This window comes from Orcinus orca, chromosome 20 (assembly GCF_937001465.1).
Source record: "Orcinus orca chromosome 20, mOrcOrc1.1, whole genome shotgun sequence".
Lineage (NCBI taxonomy): Eukaryota > Metazoa > Chordata > Mammalia > Artiodactyla > Delphinidae > Orcinus > Orcinus orca.
In genome coordinates this window covers 26,497,741-26,505,483 of record NC_064578.1, presented here as the reverse complement: position 1 = coordinate 26,505,483, position 7,743 = coordinate 26,497,741, and positions in this window count along the sequence as shown.

The following is a 7,743-nucleotide window of genomic DNA, read 5'->3' as shown; positions in this document are numbered from 1 at the left end:
AAAAAAAAAAAAAAAAAAAAAAAGAAGAAGAAGAAGGGGGACAAGATTTTGATAAAGAAAGAAAGAATCAAAACCCAAACCTGACTACCCAGCAGAGCACCTTGGCAGGATGCATTCGGAGTGGCCTGTCCTGGCTGCCACACCGTGCACACACCCTGGCCCAGGCCCAGTGCTGAGGACTTTCCAACACTGAGCTCACTTAATCCTCCCAACAAACCTGTCAGATGCTATTTTTGTTTCCATTTTGCAGATGTAGAAATTCAGGCTCAGGGAGGTAAAGTGCCCCTCCTGTGATTTCTTAGGCAGTGACTTTAGAGTTCACTTATCAAGTAAGATAATGCGTGGGATGTGTTGAACACAGTGCCAAGTGCATAGTAAATGCTCAGTAAAGTTTGGGACTATAAGATCCTACCAACTGAATATGGTAAAACCAGGACTCAAATTCAGACCTCTCCAATTCCAGCCCTGTGCTCTATTTTGATTATCTGGAGTCTCCCCGTGCCCCAGCCCTGCTCAGTTAAACCTTGATTGATTTGAACTTGGCTACCCAGAGCTCACAATTAGGTTGATTTTTTTTTTTTCCTGAGCTTTCTATTCAGAATAGTAAAAAAAAAAAAAAATCCACAGGAAACAGACTAGGATTCAGAATTTAGTCTATGAAGACAATTTCTCAGGAATATTCTTTTTTTTTTTTTTAATATTTATTTATTTGGTTGCACCGGGTCTTAGTTGTGGCACGCGGGACCTTCTTTGCAGTGTGCAGGATCTTTAGTTGCCGCATGCGGGATCTAGTTCCCTGACCAGGGATTGAACCCGAGCCCCGTTTATTGGGAGCATGAAGTCTTAACCACTGGGCCACCAGTGGTGGCCTCTCAGGAATATTCTTTAGTTAATACCCACTCCAGCCAGCTATCTGCACCTCTCTGTCCTCAAGCCTAAACAGGGAGTGACACATCATAGATGCTTAAAAACAACTTGTGGAGGAAAGAAAGGAAGAAGAGAAGGAAGTAAGGAAGCTCTCTGGCAGGACCTTAAGTCCCCAAAGAAAGATTCAGATACATTGTATTTATGAGATGTTCTTTGCTAAAGAAGAAAGGATTCCTAACACATTTTGGAATTTTTAATTTTAAACATCAAGGATATACAGGTTAGGGATATACATGTTAATCAGGAATTCAGTTAAGCAGAATGGTTGGTTGCTGGTTCTGGTTACTTGAGGTCCAGCATAATAGCACAGCACCCAGAAGTGCATGGTGCCCCAGGGGCTTGGCTCAAAAGAAGGCAGAGTCAGCGTCTCCCTGGCTTTCTGTTAACCATAAGCAGCCAGACAAGCAGGGAGGATGTTGGGGTCCGAGAACAGCCAACGTTTATGGTATAGCTGAGAGGCTACATCTTTCTCACTTCATTCCCTACACAGCCCTGGCTAGTGTTCCTGGCCAGTCCCATTCCCTTTGTCAGCCTGAGCTTCTGGGCAGAGGCTGGTAGGACAGCTGGTTCTGGTGCTGACAGGACAGCTGGCTCTGAGACTGGCACCTGCTCAGTCGCTGGCATTTCAGAACCTCAGGGCAGATGCTGGCTTTCAGGGTAGCACCTGGGTGGGCTGGGATTGGCTGATTTGGTTCAAGGTTAATTGCAGGGCTCCAAAACCGAGATATCCCCAGGTGCCAGGCAGGGAACATATATGAAAGAAGCTGCCAGGTTGGAACTATACTGAAATCCAGCTCTAGCTGGTGGTTTCCAAACAGGATTGAGGACAGTGTTGCTAGACATGCCAGTTTCTCAGAGAAGCGGGACATCCAGATTTCTGTCATTGCTCTTAATTTAAAAATTCTTTTTTTTTTTCTTTTTTGCCTGTGTTGGTCTTCGTTGCTGCAAGCGCACTTTCTCTAGTTGTGGCGAGCAGGGGCTACTCTTCGTTGCGGTGCGTGGGCTTTTCATTGCAGTGGCTTCTCTCGTTGCAGAGCACTGGCTCTAGGCGCACGGGCTTCAGTAGTTGTGGCTCGCAGGCTCTAGAGCGCAGGCTCAGTGGTTTTGGTGCACGGGCTTAGTTGCTCCGCGGCATGTGGGATCTTCCTGGACCAGGACTCGAACCCGTGTCCCCTGCATTGGCAGGCAGAGTCTTAACCACTGCGCCACCAGGGAAGTCCCTCTTCTTCTTTTTTTTTTTAACTAGATGACTAGTTTATTGTAAAAGGATGTAACACAAGAACAGCCAGATGGAAGAGATGCACAGGGCAAGGTATGGGGAAGGGGCATGGAGTGTCCATGCTCTCCAACCACAGCACTCTCCCAGCACCTCCACCTTTTCACTGACCTGGAATCTCTGAACTGCATCCTCTGGGTTTTTATAGAGGCTTTTTTTCATTGGCATGGTTGAGTAAGGCATTGGCCATTAGGCTGCAGATTTAACCTCCAGTCCCTCTCCCCTTCCTGGAGGTCAGGGGGTGGGACTGAAAGTTCCAACCCTCTAATAACACAGTTGGTTTCCTGGCAACCAGCCCCCAACCTTAGGGCAGTCGGAACATCATCTCATTAACATAACAAAAGACTTTAAATCACTTAGGAAATTCCAAGGGTTTTAGGAGCTCCAAGGTAATTTAAAAATTCTTCTTCCTTTTTTTGTTTCCTTTTTTCTCCTCTCTTTCTCTCTCTCTCTCCTTCCTTTCTTTTCTTTCTTCCTCTTCTTTCTTCTCCTTCTCCTCCTCCTTCTTTCCAAAAGATAAGCACACAATGGGTTCTATTTACAACCCCTGGATAAGGAATTGAGGAGAAAAAGGCTGAGGACAATATAATCTGCCAGGGCTGGGAGGGACCACAGAATCTATCTCACTGAGAATAAACTAACAAGTGGCCCGTGGACACACCTTCTCATTCCCCCAATCTCATTTTTGGACATTCAGAGCCAAGCCCAGGGGAGGTCATCTCGTCTTAGTTGGCCCCTGCTCCAACCACTGCCGCTCCAGGAGATGGAGCTGGTAACGTTCCCAGCAAGAGCCTCTTTCTCCACGTTGGGCCTTCAAAAGACACCTCAGTGAGTATGAATGGTGCAGTTCTAGCTAGTAGGATGTCAGTGAAATGACACATGACCCAAGTCCTCTTTTCCAGGAAGAGTTTGCTATTTAGAGAGACTTGAGGTGAACTCTTGTAAGTGAAGAATTCTATCTTTATTAATTTAAAGTACCCTCTGGGAGTTCCCTGGTGGCCTAGTGGTTAGGATTCCAGGCTTTCACTGCCATTGCCTGGGTTCAATCCCTAGTCAGGGAACTGAGATCCTGTAAGCTATGGGGCCAAAAAGAAAAAAAAAGGCACCCTCTAATGCTAAATATGACCTTTTTAAAAGAATTACGATAATAAAACATTTATTTGTTTATTCCTCAGTATAGACAAGGCATTTTTTATAAATCCAATATAATTTTTGTAACAACCCTTTGAGCTAAGTATTTATGTATATTTTCCAGATTATGTGGTAGATAAAGGTGGCCACAAATTCTTTGTCACTTCTCTCTTGGAGGGGTGGGTCTAGCTCCCCCCACTTGAATCTGGTGACCAGCTATAAATTGGGGTTCCCACGACTCCCACCTCAGAGGTGTTTGCTAGAAGACTTACAGAACTCAGGGAAACATTTACTTACGTTTACTGGTTTATCATAAAAGATATTATAAAAGGTACAGGTGAATGGCCAGGATGAAGAGGTACATAGGATGAGGTCCAGAAGGGTCCCACGTGCAGGAGCGTCTGTCCCTGTGGAGTCAGGATGTACCACCCTACTGGCATGTGGGTGTGTCCACCAACTCGGAACCCCTTCCAACCATGTAGTGCTAGGATTTCTATGGGGGCTTCATCACATAGGCATGATTGATTATTAACTCAATCTCCAGCTCCTCTCCCCTTCCCAGAGGTTGGGGGGCTGGGGCTGAAAGTTCCGAGCTTCTGATCATGGTGTGTGGTCTTTCTGGTGACCTGCACCAATCCTGAAGTTATCCAGGAGCCCCCCAATCATTGCCTCATTAGAACAAAAGACACTCCTATTGCCCAGGAAATTCCAAGGGATTTAGGAGCTCTGTGTCAGGAAACAGGGTCCAAGACCAAATATTAGAACAAAAAATGCTCTTAAGTACCCTTATCATTTAGGAAATTACAGAAGTTTTAGGAGCTCTATGCCAGAAATGGGGCAGATACCAATATAGTTATCTTTTATTATTTCACAAGTTGTATTGTTTATTGAAGAATGGAGAAGGCTGCCAAGGGTCTTCACTCCAACAAGTATTGTAATGTATGGATAAGGAAATCAAGGCCCATAAAGTTTAACTAACTGCCTAAGTCCTCATGAGAAGCAGCAAAGCTAGAATTCAAACATGGCCTATAGGAGACATTCAATTTTTACTTCTCCTATTTAAAAAAATATTAGGGACTTCCCTGGTGGCCCTGTGGTTAGGACTCCACACTCCCACTGCAGGGGGCATGGGTTCAACCCCTGGTTGGGGAACTAGGATCCTGCATGCTGCATGGTGTGGCAAAAAAAAAAATTGTTTTATGATCACTTTTTTAAACTTTTTTTTTGGACCACACCCTGCGGCATATGGGATCTTAGTTCCCAGACCAGGGATTGAACCCTCACCCACTGCAGTGGAAGTACAGAGTCTTAACCACTGGACAGCCAGGGAAGTCCCTCTAACAACTTTCATAGACAGACATGCAACAGTGTTCATCATATTTTTCATATTATACATTATATCCCTGGTACTGATTTATCTTATAACTAGAAGTTTGTACCTTTTGACTACTTTCATCCAACTCCCTCTCCCCTGATCCCCTGCCTCTGGTAACGATCTTTTTCTATGATTTAGTTTGTTTTTTGAAGTATAATTGACCTAAAACACTGTGTTACTTCCTGATGCACAATATAGTGATTTGATATTTCTACACATTTCAAAATGATCACCGTGATAAATCTAGTTATCATCTTTCACCATGTAAAGATATTACATAATTATTGACAGTATTCCTCACACTGTACATTTCATACCTCTGATTCATTTATTTTGTAACTGGAAGTTTGTACCTTTTAATCTCCCCCACCTGTTTTTCTTATCTCCCCACCCTACTCCTCTGGCAACAACCTGTTTGTTCTCTGTATCTATGATGCTGTTTCTGTTTTGTTGTGTTTGTTTGTTTGTTTTTAAGATTCCACAAATAATTGAAATCATATATTGTCTTTCTCTGTCTGACTTATTTCACTTAGCATAATATCCTCTCGGTCCATCCATGTTGTCGCAAATGGCAAGATTTCATTCTTTTTTATGGACCACATCTTCTTTATCCATTCATCTATCACTGGGCCCTTAGGTTGCCTCCATATCTTGGCTATTGTAAGTATAAACATAATTTTAAGTTAAAAAAACCCCAACTAGTCATGCATTTTGTTTTATAAATCCAGTGGTAATAAAAAGCTCATATCCGGGACTTCCCTGATGGTCCAGTGGTTAAGAATCTGCCTTCCAATGCAGGGGACATGGGTTCGATCCCTGATCGGGGAGCTAAGATCCCACAGGCCACGGAGCAACTAAGCCCACGCGCCACAACTAGAGAGAAGACCGCGTGCCACAACTAAGACCCAACACAGCCAAAAATAAATAAATAAATACATATTTTTAAAAAGCTCAAATCAAATGCCAGCAGTCCTTTGTCCCAGCTTTGCCCACCTCTAGCTCGTTGTGTTGCCTACATGCATCTCTTTTAACCTATTTCTTTTGGCATTATCTCACTATTTTAAGATAATGTGCTTATACTGCTATTTTGTGATTTAAAAATTAAAAGCAGTAATTATTGATTAAAGATTTAGCTTTCTTACACCTGCACCCTAAAGTCCCTTCCTCCCCTTTTAAAATGAGGTTCTGTCACAATACAGCCCTTAGGGTTAAATAATCAGTATGTACATTATTATGAGTATGTAAATATTGTTCACTGCTGTGCTGCGTATTGATAGTTTAGGTACTTCCCTGGTGGTCCATTGGGTAAGACTCTGCTCTCAATGCAGGGGGCCTGGGTTAGATCCCTGGTTGGGGAACCAGATCCCTCATGCATGCTGCAACTAAGAGTTCACATGCCACAACTAAAGATCCCTCATGCCACAACTAAGACCCAGCGCAGCCTAAATAAATAAATAATAAAATAAATTTTAAAAAAGGTATTGATAGTTTACTATGATTACCTTTCCTTCTTTGTAAAACTTGTTTGTTTTTCCTGTGCTTAATAATGGCCATATTTTCCCATTTGCTTTGTTATATACATACTTATCCAAATGCTCCAACAGATCTGTCAGTAATTATTCCAAATGCTTAGACAAGTCAGATAAGCTCTTAGTTTTATTTTTTCCCTGGAGACCTTCCTTTGATTGCTCTCCGTATTCCTGCTTCAGCTGAACTGGCCACGTTTTGGTCAGCTGCCCAGCTGCCATTTGGAAACCATCATTTGGTTCTTCTGAGGTAGATTCTTGGTTTCCTGGATGCTTTGCCTTACACTTTCTTGCTTTACAACTCTGTTTTGCTGAAGCATGTTCTCCAGTGACTTTCTGAGAAAGGCTACACAGGATGTAAATTTATGTACCCTTTACTTATCTGGAAATGTTTTTGTTTCAGTCTCACACTTGATTGAAGGTTTGGTTGTGCACTGAAATCTAGGTTGAAAAGTTTCACGCAAAAATTATGAAGGCATTGATGTGTTATCTTCTAGCTTGCAGTGATGCCAAGAAGCATGCCCTCCGTGCCCACCACTATCTCAGAAAATCTTTAAGATTTTCTCTTTATTTCCAGTGTGCAGCTCTTAAAGTTCAATTTACTGGCTCAAATATGGAGACTCATATCTTTCAGTTCTGCAAAATTTTCTTGAGTTATTTTTTTGGTAATATCTGTCTTTCTCTGCTCTCCCTGTCCATTTTCTTTCTTCTCTATTTCTGGAACTCCTGTTAGTCAGATGTTGGATCTGAGTTAAAACTCTAATTTTCTTATCTCTTCTTTCCCATCTCTTTGTCAGTGAAAGTGCTGAGTCCTAACCATGGGACAGCCAGGGAATTCCCTCCATCTCTGTCTTTTTGTTCTGCTTTCCAGGGGATTTTCTTAACTATCTTTAACTCTTCTTTGATTTATTTTTAAATTTGGCAATCATACTTTTAATTTTTAGGTGCTAGTTTTCATTTTGTTCATTTTTCAAAGCATTCTCTTCTTGCTTTATAATTGTGATATCTGCTTCATTTAATTTCCCTTCCCTTAGGAATTCCCTGGTGGTCCAGTGGTTAGGATTCTGTGCTCCACTGCAGGGGGCCCTGGTTGGGGAACTAAGATCCCGAGAGTAGGGTGGCGTGGCCAAAAAAAAAAAAAAATTCCCTTCTCTCTAAAGAACTCCTTTTAACACTTCTTTCAAGGCAAGTCTACGGGCAACAAATTCCGTCAATTTTTGTTTGTCTGACAGAGTATTTCTCCTTCACTGTTGAAGGATAATTTTACAGGATATAGAATTCTAGGTTTCTGTTAACATTTAAAATATTTCACTCAACTCTCTTCATGCTTGCATAGTTTCTGAGAAGTCAGATGTCCAGTTGACCCTGGAACAACATGGGTTTGAACTGCAAGGGTCTATATATAGTGGATTTTTTTCAATAGTAAATACTGCAATACTACACGATCCGCAGTTGGTTGAATCTTTAGATGCAGAACTGCAGATATGGAGGAACCTCGGATACAGAGG